The sequence below is a fragment of the Pteropus medius genome, unplaced genomic scaffold (assembly GCF_902729225.1).
Source record: "Pteropus medius unplaced genomic scaffold, Ma_sr-lr_union100, whole genome shotgun sequence".
Classification (NCBI taxonomy): domain Eukaryota; kingdom Metazoa; phylum Chordata; class Mammalia; order Chiroptera; family Pteropodidae; genus Pteropus; species Pteropus medius.
This window is the reverse complement of record NW_024349802.1, coordinates 11254753-11270442: the sequence shown is the minus strand read 5'-3', so window position 1 is coordinate 11270442 and position 15690 is coordinate 11254753. Positions and strand designations below refer to the sequence as shown.

Here is a 15690-nt window from a genome sequence, read left to right as displayed (position 1 = left end):
TGTACATGAGAATTTCCTGGTAGGGTGGTACCAACACAACTAGAAAAATTTGTACTTGAAAAGATGTATGTGACTTTTCAAGCTTAATATTACTTAAACATAATATTCATCATATACACTTACTTTGGAACTAACCTTTGAGTAATATGTTATTGCACTGTATTTCCATTTATTTCTACCTACTTTCAATTATTTTTTTTTATTTTTAAAACTCGGAATTTATTTAAGAAAATATTGCCTTAGGTTAGAGTGTCAGAATCTTAACTGCAGAGATAAATCAGAACCAAACAATCTCACTACATTCTTATTAAAAGAAAACATGTTCACTTTCTGATGCTGGTGAACTTTTCATTCAACATTTGTTGAACATTAACTTTGTGACAAGGACCGAACTAAACCCTAAACATCTCTACCACTTTCCTGGTACCTCTTATATATAGTTTTAATTTGTATTAGAGTTAGGTGTGCACATAACTTATCTCTCCTGCTCAACATGATCTACCCAAAGCAAAGGGTACTTGGTGCTTTGGAAATTCCTAGAAGCAACTAATAAAGGAAAAAAACATCTGGGGACCACTATCCAGTAAAAGTATACCTGCTTGTACTATTGTAAAACACATGTGCTTTTTGAAAAAAAGTGAACATAAAGCCATATATTTTAGGTTTTTAAAAGATAAATTTTGGTTATACTTCCTGTGTGATTTATTTTTATTTTTTCTTGGTCTTCTACTTATTTTATTTAGGTTCAAGAATATTAAAAATATATGCTGCTTATACAAAATTCAATCCTTCTAGAATTATAAAAAGCAAAAAAAGTGCAAGTCCTTTCAAATCCCATTGTTCTGTAGACTAACAGATAATTGTATATCCCTCCAGACTTTTACCTATTCATATATAAATATCCACATTTATATACTTTGCCAAAATGTAACCATACTCTACACACTACCGTGCAACTTTCTTTAGTATTTTTTACTTATATATAATGGGCATCCTTCTGTGTTAGTACATATAATTCTGTTTCATTGTTAGTAATGGCTGTATTATATTCATTATATGGATATTTCATAACTTATTTTTATTTCATATTTGAATATTTAGATGCATTTCCAAAGGTATGTGCATATATATGCCTGTGCGTTTATTCTGAGAGGTGCTTAGTTAAAAGTATGCGCATTTTAATTATAGTTAGATATGCCAAAATGCTTCCCCAAATATTTGTGCCAATTTATACTCTCAGCCAATGGTAAATGAGCCAATTTCTGATTTATCTCTAAAATTCTTAATTCATAATGTAGTAAAATAAACACAGAATGATGTCCACAGCAATATTTTGTTTTCATTAACAAAAAAATCTCATATTATAATGTATTTCATATGGCTCCCATAAATACCTAAACACTCACTGAGGCAGTCATCTCACTTCTCTGAATTTATATTACTTAAATTGACTGGTTTTAATAGTTTTTTATATCATCTTTATACTATGTCCATCAGGATTAAAGTGTATTCCTTTAGGAGTATGCATTTCTTGATAACTAACTCTCCGAACATTCATTCAACCTCTTAGCCAGAGATAAAGAAATTATTAAAGTTAATTCATTTCCCCATGGTTGTAGCACAGCATGACAGAGTCCTCAGTTTCTCTAGCATGAAGAACAGAGGAAGAAGCCAGTAGCAACCACAACCACCAGAGGTTGGGGCAGCAGGGGTGGGGAGGGGTGGGAAATCTTTGAGTGGAAGGAGCCACTAAAGTGTTCAATAATATTATGACCGACCCAATAAACACTTTAGCGATCTCTTCTTACTTGACTTTCCTATGACTTCCTATAACTGCGACCAACCTCTTTTTCTTGAAACATTCCTCTTTGGATTTGGAGAAAGCACCCATTCCAGGATTTTCCCCCTACATCTCCTACTGTTTCTTCTCCATTAGGTTGTGGACTTTCATTCTCTCAGAACTTTAAATGTAGTCCCTAAGATTTTGACCCTGTCCCTCTTTTTTTCCCCTCCCACTCTATTCATAGTTCATAGATAGTTTCATTCACACTCCAGACTTCAATGATCACTTTTATGCAGAAGACTCAAAATCCAAATTTAGAATTCAGACCTCCCTCAGATTAACAAATTCAACTGCTAAGGTCTACCTCTACCTAGATGACATGAACACGTCATGTCCATGAACTTTCATAGCACCTATTTCTTATTTTACTATACCCCTCACATTTAGTAATCAAGCCCTATTGAGTCTACCCCTTATATCACATTAAATTTCTTCTCTCTAGCCTCAGTTTAAATCTTTATCATTTCTTACCTGAATATCTCAGTAGTAGTTTAATCTCCCTTCCTTCCTCTACTAAGTCCTATCCAATGGATACTATATAATATGACTAATGATGTCTAACTAAAATTTAATTCTGATAATGGAACTTCTACATCTTAAATTCTTTCAGTTTTTTTTCAATATTTTTTTTCTTAGTGATATTCTTAGAGGTAAATCTTAGAGAAAAAAGTTGTCATGTTAAGGTAAAACAATAATCCCAGTGGAATTTTTATTAACACAGAGCCAAAGTATATTTGGGAAAAATATACTTTTGTAATATTTCATCTAAGAATACATTATATCATTCTATTGATACAAAATTTTAAAATATTTTTCAACAAAATTTTATACTTATACTTCACATTTCTCACTAAAGTCATTCTTAGGTATTTTATGTTTATGGCTCTTCTGAATGAGATCTCTCTTTGCCATTATATTTTTTACTATTGGCAAATATAAAAATTATAATTACTTGGATGCACATCATCTACCTTGGCACCTTTATATGATTTGATGCAAGATAATTCAAATAATTTTTAATCAACTTACTTTGATTTCCTAAGCACATAGTTCACTATTCTTAATGTACATGTATATTAATGTAAACATAATTTATATAGTTATATTTTTAATCTGGAAATAATCCAAATTATAATACATACTGTTAGTGGAATATATATAGTCATTACAATTATGCTGAGAAAGAATTTATAATAACATAAGACCTTACATAACCATGTTTAAGTGTGGAAAAGTATTAATTTAAAATGTATACACTTTCCTAAATTTCAATATTTTCTATAACAAAGACATTAACTTTATAATCAAATATCATATATTTAAATATGATTACAACTATCTTTTAAAATATGCATGGAACATGTTTTTTTAAATTAAGCTATAGAAATATATAATTGTGATTGTACTTGGATATTGGGATTAGAGATGATTTCTTCTTTTCTCAAAATGTCTGTTATGATCATGTGGTATTCTTTAATGGGAAATTTATTTTTAGATCTTTATTCATCATTACTGGCTCCCTATCTCCTCATGATAAAATCTAAAATGTTAAGCACTGCCGTGAAGGACTTTCTTAATCTGATTCTTATTTACCTTTCCAGCTTCAACTTCTACGTGCTTACACATATAAGGTGTGCTCTGGCCAAATCGAACTAATTCCAGCTTCTCTTATGCTTTCTTATTCCTCTACGCCTTTATGGCTTTTGCTCTGCCTGAAATACTCATTCTCTACACTACCTCCTTGCTTCCCAAATCATCCATTAATATTCTGCTAAAGAGACATCTTACATGGGAAGATTTCTCAGCCTGCCCTCATCCTCCAACAAACACCATATTGAGTTAGTTGCTTCCCCTCTGTGCTTCCTAAGTAGCATGTATTTGTTTCAATTGTAGCTCAAATATGATTGTATTATAATTGATGGTTTACTTGCTTATTGTTGAGGTATCTTTTAATGTTATAGATTATATATTATTTGTCTCCACATCTTGATGTCTCATACTCCAAAAAAGTATGTTAAGTGGAATGACTAGAATAGAGAAATATAGAAATTGTTTTATGTCAAGTAAAGCCACAAATACCACCTTTAATAAAATTAAATTATCTGAATGTTTTAAGTGAAAGCATGTGCTCTCTTGGTTCAGTTACTAAGTATTTCATAGTAGATCAGATCTCTGAACTATTTTTTTCCAGAATTAATAATAAGAAATTTAAATCTCCCTATCAGAGTTTGGGAAAAAATTAAGATACTGTTATTTTCAAAGGAAAAGTAATTCAAATATTTTAAGACATACATAAAAGCATTTTAATAGTTCTTAGATGTAATCTGCTGGTGATAAAACTATATGAAAGGGAATTTCAAATAATGGCAGCCTAAATTATTCAGAGAAGCCATCCTACTGAAAGCAACTAAATATTCAGGATAAAATATTAAAACAATTATCTTAAAAGCCTGAAAATCTGACAAGATAATGGGGGACTTCGAGGACAAATTCTGGAGAAAACTTAAACCCAGAGAGGTGAACAGAATATTGAACTTTCTTTTTGTTCTAAAAGCATTTGCTGACACAACTGTGGACATAAATTCAGATAACTTGTAGGGCAAGGAAGACAGAAATTAAGGACCAGGATGTACATAAGATAAGGAGTGTTATAGTATCTACGTTAGGCCAGAGAACTGCTGAGGAGTTTGACACGTCACCAACCAGGACAGAAGGAAAACAGGAAAAGAAAAAATTCCTATAAACTTGTGGTTTGATACTGGACATCCTGCAGAGTTTCAGCTGGGTATACTGGGCAGTCTAAGTAGTCAAGGACCCTCAAGTCTTGAATTTGGTTTAAAGTGGTTTACAATTAGTAGTATGCAGAAACTGGCAGATGTAACTAGAAATCTATCATGAAGGAAGGCACTTTCATTCAAGATTTCAAGAGATCCTGACAAGTATTATTTTCAGGGTAATGATCAACACAAGTCAAAAAAAATCTGGTGCTCATGGAAATATGGAGCTGTGATCAAAAACCAGCTGAAGCAGCAGGAACATCCTTACAGACTTTAGACTCTAGAATTATCAGACAGAGATTTAATATACTTAAAGAAATAAAAAAGCAAGCTTGAAAACATTTTCAGAGAACAAAAAAATAATAAAAAATGTCATAGCAGATTTGAAGAATAATTAGAATTTTTAAAATGAAAGACATAGTAAGTAAACTAAAAAACTCAAAGGATAGTTTTAACAGCATACTGGACACAGAAGAAGACAAAATAAGTAAAACTGAAAGATAATAAGAAATTGTTCATAAAACAGTACAATGAGACAAGAATGGAACCCAGAGATAGTGAGGACTTGAGTGAGAAGACAGTGAGCACTTTAATGTGCCAAAAAGAAATAAATACCAACCTAGAAATCTACAGCTAGAAAAATATCTATCAATAATGACATTTCAGACAAACAAAAACTAAAATTTTTCATCACCAGCTGAAGTAGAGATAAAGGAAGTCATTTCATAATGTTAAGTCTCAATTTAGCAGGAAGATACTACAAATTTAAATTTGGTTAAGTAGCTAAATTAAAAAAAAAAAGAGCCTCAAAATATATGAAGCAAAAAACTGACTGAAATCCAAGGAGAAGTAAACAATTCACCATTCATAGTGGGACTCTTTAACTTAACTTTCTCAGCCAAGTGAAATAACAGGAATAAAAAAGAATACAGAATATCTGAACAACACAATTAACAAATGACTTAACAAACATATACAGAGTACTACTACAGACAATTTCAGAATACTGCCTTTTCATGAACATGCACAACATTTACAATGACTGACAGCCTACAATACTATGAGAGTGAATGATATGCAGCTACTCACAAGAATGTGGATGAATCTCACAAGTAATCATATTTAGAAAAAGATGGCAAAACAAAAGAGTATATGCTGTATAATTCCATATATATAAAGTATAAGAACAGCAAAACTAATCAAGGCTGTTAGAAGTCAGAATAGTGATTACCCTTGATTATGACTGGAGCTTCTGCATCTGACAATGTTCTGTGTCTAGATCTGTGTGCTAGTCACATACGTATGTTCAATTGTGAACATTTGTCCACCTGTACATTCATGATGTGTGAACTTTTTGACTATATGATGGGTTGCAAAAAAAATTTCAACAAATATCAAAGAATTAAAAACACTGGATATGATTTGATGACAGTGGGCTATAACTAGAAATCTATAACCACAAGTTATGGATTATCTCTATGTTTAGAATATCTCTATGTATTTGGATATTGAAAAAAAATTCTGAATAACCTGTGAGTCAAAGAAGATATCACAAAGGAAATTAGAAAATATATTGAATGTTTGATAAAGAAAATATTACATATGAAAATTTGTAATGGAATATTGAGACTTTTTTTATGTCCCAGACTGTTTAATTTTGGTAAATGTACCATAGGCATTGTAAAAGAGTTTGGATTCTGCAGTTGTTGGGTGATTTAATAAACATACACACGTTTGTTATTCCTATTATTCAAATCTTCTATATCTTTATTGATTTTCCTTTGTCTCCTTGTTCTCTTTCTGAACAAAGTATGTTAAAATTTCCCATTCTGGTTATGAATTTCTCTATTTCTCCTTGGAGTTCAGCCATTTTGCTTAATGTAATTAAAGATGATATTATTGTGATGAAATTTACAATTGTTTTATCTTCCTGTTGGATTGACTCTTTTATCATTATGTAATGTCTTATTTTATCCATAAGGTTTCTTATCTTAAGGTCTAGTATAAGTGATATTTGTATAGATAATTATACAGTTTCCTTTTGATAAATGTTTGCATGGTATCTCTTCCCATTCTTTTACTTTCAACCATTCTTTGTCCTTTTAGTAAAGGTGTATCTCTAATAAATGACATATGGTTATTTAATTTCTGATCAGTCTGTCTTTATTAATTGGAATGTTTTGTCTTTTATAATTACATAACTACTGATATACTTGGATTTAAATCTGTCAACTTACTATTTTTTTATTCTATCCTTTTTTTTAACTTTTATTATTATTTATGCCTACAGCACCTGGTCTTCCTAGGTGGTCTCCCATCCAAGTACTAACCAGGCCTGACCCCGCTTAGCTTCCAAAATCAGACATCGGGCTTGTTCAGAGTGGCATGGCCATAGACCATGGCCCCTGGCTCCACAGGGCACGAACCCAGGACCTTCTGCATGTAAAGCAGATGTGCTAACCGCTACACTATAAAACCATGTCCTAGCATAGCCTTTCTATGCTTGCCCTTTTTCCCTTTCTTGCCTTGTTTTAGATTAAGTATATTTTTACCCTATTGTCTCCTCATTATTAACTTATTGGTTATACATTCTTTTAATATTTTAAATGGATTATCCTAGAAGATAAAACATGAATTCTTGACTTATTAAAGTCTAATATAAAATTTTACTTTTACCACTTCCAGGACAATGCAATGGCCTTAAAGTCCTTTAATTCTATTTACCTTGCTCCATATTTTTTGTTATTGTTCTTATATTTTTCAGTCTTTTATATTTTAAACTCTACTATGCATTATTGTTGTTGTTTTATTCACTGAATATATTACCTCCTCTGCTTCCTTCCTTTTAGACTTCCTTCTTTCTTCTCCTTCTTTCTTTCTTTCTTTCTCTTCTTCCTTCCTCTCTCCCTCCCTCCCTTTCTCCCTCTCTTCATTTCTTCCTTCCTTCCTCCATTCTTTCCATCCTTCCTTCCTATCTATGCCTCTACCTGAGAATATTTCCCATATATCTAAAGAAATCTCTTGATATTTCCCTCAGTGCAGATCTGCTTGAGATGCATTTCCTCAGTGTTGGTCATTTGAAAGTATTTTTATTAACCTTCCTTTTCGAAAGATATTTTTGCTAGATATGAAATTCTAGGTTTGCAGCTGTTTTCTTGAAGCTCTTTGAAGGTGTCATTTCACTGTTTTCTGGCTTCCCTTTTTTGCGGAGGAGCTTACAATACTGTGAGCTCATTTGAAAATAATAAGTCTTATTTTCTGGTTGTCAAAATATGGTTCATTATAAAAACTAATAAAATCAAAATTTATTCCAAAAAAGAGAAAAAATACCAATATGAGGTATGTAAAAAGAAACACCACTATAGTACCTGCATCATTAAAATAATAAGAAGAAATATCATAAACAACTTTAAGCCCATATATTATACAATTTAGATTAAATGCACGATTTATTAGAAATCATAATTAACTAAACTGATATAAACTAGAAAGTAATCTGTATATTTCCATAACTATTGTAGATTTTTAATTTATAGTTTAAAACATTTTCATGAAGAGAATTCTATTCTATTAAGGCTTTATTCTCAATTATTCTAAATGTTTATGGGAGAAAAAAATACTAATTTACAAAAACGTTCCAAATAACTGAAAAACAGTAGTATTTCTCAACTTACTATATGAGGCTAGCATAGCCTTGACAACAAACCTTGACAAAAACATTACAAGAATATCTAATAGCCAAAATATACAAAGAACTCATATGACTCAATAACAACAACAACAAAAAAACAATCCAATCAAAAGATGGGAAAAGGACCTGAACAGACATTTCTCCCAAGAAGACATACAAATGGCCAACAAACATATGAAAAGATGCTCAACATCACTAGCTCTTAGGGAAATGCAAATCAAAACCACAATGGGATACCGTCTCACACCTGTTAGAATAGCTATAATCAACAGGACAAATAATAACAAATGTTGGAGAGGATGCGAAGATAAAGGAACCCTCGTCCAGTGTTGGTGGGACTGCAAATTGGTGCAGCCACTGTGGAAAACAGTATGGAGGTTCCTCAAAACACTAAGAATCAATCTACCATATGATCCAGAAATGTCTCTACTGTATATTTACCCCAAAGACTAGAAAACCCATATCCAAAAAGATATTTGCACACCAATGTTCATAGCAGCATTATTCACAGTGGTTAGGACATGGAAGCAACCGAAGAGTCCTACAACGGACAATTGAATAAAGAAGCTGTGGTACATATATACAATGGAATATTACTCAACCATAAGAAGAGATGAAATACTACCACTTACGACGACATGGATGGACCTCGAGATAATCATGCGAAGCAAAATAAGCCAGACAGAAAAAGTTAAAAATCACATGATATCATTTATATGTGGGATATAAACCTAAAAGCAACAAATGAACAGGACAAATAGATATTCATGGACATGGATAATAGATTAGTGGTTACCAGAGGGTAAGGGAAAGGGGGGAGGAATGTGGTAGATGGGGTAAAAGGGGTCAAATATGTGATGATAGAAAGAAATCTGACTATGGGAGGGGAACACACAATGCAATATATATATATGCCTTATTGTTAAATTGTACAGCTAAAACTTACTGGATTTCATTAACTAATGTCATCAAAAAAAAATTTTTTTTTTTTACATTACAAGAGTGGAAAATTACAAGCCAATTGCTATCATAAACACAGATTTTTAAAATTCTAAGCAAACTGTTAGGAAACCAAACACAGTAATATAAATAAGGATAATATGTTACAACCAACTTGGGTTTATTCCAAGAATGCAAGATTGGTTTATTATTAATAAATCAACTAATATAACTCATAATTTGAATAAAAGAATATAAAAGGATAAAAATCATATGGTCACCTCAATAAACAGAAAAATGTTTGATAAATTTAACACCCATTATGATTTTTTAAAAAAACTTTTGGTAAATTAGAAAGGGAAGAAAACTTCCTTAACCTAATAAAGGGTCTCCGAAAAAAAATCAAATAATATATTTTATGTTAACTATCAAAAAAGTTTATCTCTAAGATTAGGAATATGACAAGACTACTCATTATCTTTATTTCAACTTAACAGTGCACAAAACCATATAACAAGAAAACTATATGATTAGAAAGTTAAAAATAAATCAATAAACTAACATGGAGATAGCATGACAGTATATGCAAAAAATATAAAATAATATTAAAATGTTAAATTTTAAAATAAATTTAGCAAGGACACTGGATAAAAAGTTAATATAAAAATCAATTTTATATCTATATACCTACAATGATAAATTATAAATCTAAATTTTAAAATAGCAACAAAATATCAAATATCTAATGCAAATTGTATGATATCTCTACACATACTCATGCAAACACATACAAACATTGGAAGAAAATAAATAAAATAAATGGAAGAATATATCATGTTAATGGAAGAGATGTTTATGGACATATTGTCATTATATCGATAAATTCCATATTTTTTAAAGTCAATAAAAATCCAAATAAAATATGTTAAGTGCTCCATAGTTTCCACAGATTTAATGTAATACCAATTAAAATCAGAGCAGGTTTTCTTTTTTTAGTAAAAATTGACAAACTGATTCTACAATATATATAGAAGTGCAAAGGCCAAAAAATAGCTAAATTAATCTTGAGGCAGAATAACAAAGTGAGAAAACTGACACAAATGTATATTAACATGTATTAAAATTTACTAAGAATGACAAAAGAATAGATAAATAGACCAATGAAACAGAACAGAGAATCCAGAAATAGACACAAATATCTAGTAATTTGGTTTATGACAAAGGTAGCAATGCAGAGTAGTGAGAAAAGGATGATCTTTTTATTAAATGGCACTGTGTATGTAGAAAATCCAACTGGATTTACACATGGCAAAAATGAACCTCAGCTCCTACATTACACCATACTTTAAAAAATAAGTTCAAGTAGATTTAAGAATCTATATGTGCAAGTTAAAACAAGAAAGCTGCTGGAATGATGGCAACCAATAATCAGATATGGCTATTTAAACTTAAGCTAAAATTAATTAAAATTAGTCACATTAAGAATTCAGTCCCACAGTTTCAACTAGCCACATTTCAAGTGCTCAGTAGCCATATATCTTAAATATGTAGATATAAAAAATTTCCAACATATCAGAAAGTTCCATTAGACAGCAATATTCTAGAAGATAATATAGGGGCATATGTTCAGTTCATAATCTTGAAGTAGGCTACATTTTCTTTAAAAGGACAGAAAGAGTATTAAGTAAAAAAGAAAATATTTTAAACTGGTTTGCGTTAAAATTAAAAGTTTCTGTTATTCAAAAGACATCATTAAGAAACAAAGAATATTTCTATATACTACTATGGATCGATTGCAAGTTTATATTTTTTTAAGTGACAAAATTAAAATGGAGAAGAATATATTGTATGTTATAATTTATCTTAAAAAGTAATGCGAGAAATTTTGAAAAATTAAAAAAAACTATTTATTTTGCAATTGCAACAAAAAGAATAAAATACCTAGGAATAAATTTAATAAAGGATGTGAAGGACCTATACACTGAAAACTACAAGACATTATTGAAAGAAATTGAAAAAGACACACAAAAAAATGGAGAAAGATATTCCATGTTCATGGATTGGAAGAATACATATAGTTAAAATGGCCTCATTTCCCAAAGCAATAATATAGATTAAATGCAATCCCCATGAAAATTCCAATGGCATATTTTTAAAGAAATAAAACAAAAAAAATTTCATCAGATCTGTATGAAACACAAAAGTCTCCAAATAGCCAAAGCAATCCTGAGAAAAAAGAACAAGGCCAGAGTTTTCATACTGTCTAACTTCAAGTTATACTACAAAGTGACAATAATCAAAACAGCATGGTAATGTCAGAAAAACAGACACCAATGGGGCCCAGAAATAAACCCGCATATATATGGACAAATAAGACTTAACAAAGTAGCGAAAAACATGCAACGGAGAGAAGAAAGCCTCTTCAATGGTTCTGGGAAAATTGGAAAGCCACATGCAAAAGAATGAAAGTGACTGCTATCTGTCACTATACGCCAAAATTAATTCAAAATAGATAAAAGACCTAAATATAGGACCTGAAACAATAAATTGCATAGAAGAAAACATAGGTACTAAACTCATGGACTCTGGTTTTAGAAAGGATTTGATAATTTGACCTCAAAGGCAAGGGAAATAAAAGCAAAAATAAATGAATGGGACTATATCTAACTAAAACACCTGCACAGCAAAAAAAAAAAACCACCAACAAAAGAGGCAACCAACGAGAGAAGATGAACGAGAAAAGATGTTTGCAAATAATGCCTCCGATGAGGGGCTAATATCCACAATATATAAAGAACTCATACAACTCAACAACAACAACAAAACAAACTAGTTAAAAAATGGGCAGACCTAAACAGACACTGCTCCCAAGAAGACATACAATCGGCCAACAGACATATTAAAAGATGCTCAACTTCACTAGGTATTAGGAAACTGCAAATCAAAATCACAATGAGACACTACCTCACACCTGTAAGAATGGCTATTACCTTACAGGTAATAAGTAACAAGTAATAAGTGTTGGAGATATTGTGGGGTAAAGAGAACCCTCATACGCTGCTGGTATAAATGTAAATTGGTACAGTCACTGTGAAAAACAGTATGGAATTTCCTCAAAATATTAAGAATAGAATTACCATATGACCCAGCAATCCCTATTCTGGGTAACTACCCAAAAAACTTGAAAACATTTATCCATAAAGATATATGCACCCTGATGTTCAATGAAGCTTTATTCATGGTGGCCAAGACATGGAAACACCTGAAGTGTCCTTTGATAGATGACTGGATAAAGATGTGGTACATATATACAATGGACTATTACTCAGCCATAAGAAAAGATGAAATATTGCCATCTGCAACAACATGGATAGATCTTGAGATAATCATGCAAGCAAAATAAGTCAGACAGAAAAACTTGAGAACAATATGATTTCACTCAAATGTGGGATAAAAACTGAAAGCAACAATGAACAAGACAAACAAAAACTCATAGACACAGACAACAGTTCAGTGGTTACTAGAGGGAAAGTGGGGTGCGGGGAGGTTGATAAGGGTAAAGGGGTCAAGTATACAGTGACAGAAGGAGATTTGACTTTGGGTGGTGAACACACCATGCAACATATGGATGATGTATTATTGAATTATACACTTGAAATCTATATGATTTGATTAAACAATGTCATCCCAATAAATCTAATTTTTTAAAAATTTGAAAATTTAGATGAAATTAACATTTCTGGAAAAACAGAATTTACTGAAATAAAACAAGAATGAAAGTATGAATAATTTTATTACTAATAAAGAAATTTGAGATCATGGTTTCAAACTTTCCCACAAAGAAAACTTAAAGAACAGAGAGCATCACTAGTGAATACTATTAAATATTTAAGAAAGAAATATCACCAATCTAAGCAAACATGTGTCTAGAGCAGCAGTCCCCAACCTTTTTGGCACCAGGGATCAGTGCTCCTATGAGAATCTAGTGCCTGATGATCTGAGGTGGAGCTGAGGCGGTGATGTTAGCACCGGGAGCGGCTACAAATACAGATGAAGCTTCGCTGGCTAGCCCGCCACTCACCTCCTGCTGTGTGGCCAGGTTCCTAATAGTCCCGGCCTGCAGCCCAAGGGTTGGGGACCCCTGTTCTAGAGAATAAGAATTGTTTAATGATACCAGCATAACCTTAATACCTAACTCTTACAAGAAAGGAAAATGTCAGACTAATCTCAAGTGATGAATATAGGTGCAAAAACCCGATATTAAGATGTCTTAATTAGTTGCTTTTATTTTGTATGAACATCATTTTGAGTCTGCACAAAACAGCTATAAACTTTGCTCAAAGATTCTAAAGAATAAGCATGAAGTGCCTGAATTCAGAGAGTACAATTTTACATGTATGTCATTAGAGCTCTGCTATGAAAACAGTATATATGTAGATGGCAACCAGATGGCTCTGGGAACAGCCAAGAATTTGGGATGGGACACAAAGGTATTTCTCTTTCTCTGCAGCTCAGGAATATATGATTGCATATTCATTCCTAGATTCCAAGACAAGTTCCAGATGAATAAACAATGACCTTCTGTGTTTATAGCTTTAGGAGGGAATTATTATCCTAATTCTTTTTCATAAATGCAGTATAAAAGAGACATGTAACTTATTTCTATCCTGAACCATTCTCATCTCATAAATTAAAATTAGGAACACAATGAATAACCACCTTATCATTTAGTTTCAGTTTTTAAGAATAATCCTTACCAACAAGTTCCTTACTTCCCATAACACTTTAGTCAGAATCCTAGACTGTGATCTATATTCATTTGACGTTCTGCCAAAAGCTATTTCTGATATTCATATCATATGCATTTGGGCAATGTAAAAACCTTTTAGCAATTTACTCCACCTTCATCCCAATACAGCTAAGTGTACTTAGTCTCTGGAATATTATTGTTTCCCTCTAACTGCAAACACTGAAGGCAAGAAAAATCAATAGGTCATTAACATTATCAGATATGTTGTCAAAACTTTCCCACTCATACATTTCCCAGATATGGCTTTTCCCTTCTGTCCATTCAAGTTTTGATGTTCTTTTTCTTCCATTTTAATAGTTTGAGGTTTCTCTATTATAAAACAAATACTACTGCACTTTCTACATTTTTAAAATCTGAATATATTTCATATGTCATGCAAAGCTTTCTTAGTTACAACACTCCAAAGTTTTTCCAAGTATGGTTACCAACTTCAAAGTCAAATAGACATAAGGAAACATCTAATTAGCCTATGGAAAAGTCTACTTATAAAATATATGTTAACAAATAAAAACACCTAGAATGCCAAAAAAAAACATTCTACCACTCTGTTAATACATGACACTGCAAAGGGAAAATATCTTATACCCTATATATCCTGGCAAAAGAAACTGCTATGATTCCAGAAAAATAACAGCAGTATAACATTTGTATGTTCAACTTATAATTTTCATGTGGACTATTTAATAAGTCAGTTGTATGCTGTTGTGCATGTTTGCCACATTAATATTCATTATCTAAAAACTGCCAATGCAATTAATTTTAAATGTGAAGTAGAAATTTATATCTCAGAGGTACTATTATCAGATATGTTAGATACCAACCTAAAGAAAATTCTATTGCCTATCAAGAATCTTAACAGAATAAACTGACGTGAGACACATGTTGTCTGTTGCACAGTGAGTCAATTCCGTTTATATCTGTTAAATATTATCAATAGGAGATATATAGATATAAATGTCTTCTTGAATATCTTAAACCAACAAATTTTAGTACTGTAAACTATGTTAAAATACGTTGTAAATTAAAATGACAGAAGAGCTTAGAATTTTAACAAAATATAAACACATATATGTCAACATGATTCTGTATGATTCAAGTTATAGTTAAAATTATTATAGAATTGTACTCTTTTTAAGGGTTTTTGTTTTATAAAATTCAAGCAATAAATATCTTATTTCTAGAACCCTGTAATTGTTATTAAGGCATTCAATGAAACACTATGATAAGCAATCTTTTCTAAAGAATCAAAATTAGATCTATATGCAATTGGATAGGAAGAAGTAAATAATAAATGCTTGTGTGAATTACAAATACTCCAGCTTTATAAAAGTTATTTTACCATGTTTTTGGACATCACACTTTCTTTATATATAAGGAAATATCCAGCCCAGAAAAATCATTAGCAGACAATAGACTACCTAAAACTTGAAATATCAACAATGATGGAAAAAGATTGCTCAGCTGAGTGAATGAGATGGCACAATATTGCATGTATGAACAGTATATCTCTGTTACTTTGTTTATCTCTCATATAAGTTAAAAAATTTGGCCTGGGGAACATTTTTTTCTGTTATTAGCTATATTTTTCCTTTTAAATAGCTAGTTTTTCTTCTAACTTCCAGATCGATTG

The 15690-nt window shown here is 31.3% G+C and overlaps 1 protein-coding gene and 1 pseudogene across 9 annotated transcripts in view; both read right to left on the bottom strand.

Moving 5' to 3' along the window:
- LOC120581421 (protocadherin alpha-C2) overlaps positions 1-15690 on the bottom strand; it is a 172519-nt gene that overhangs the window by 50404 nt on the left and 106425 nt on the right. The window lies entirely within an intron of this gene.
- LOC120581841 (uncharacterized) lies at positions 6902-7017 on the bottom strand (annotated as a pseudogene).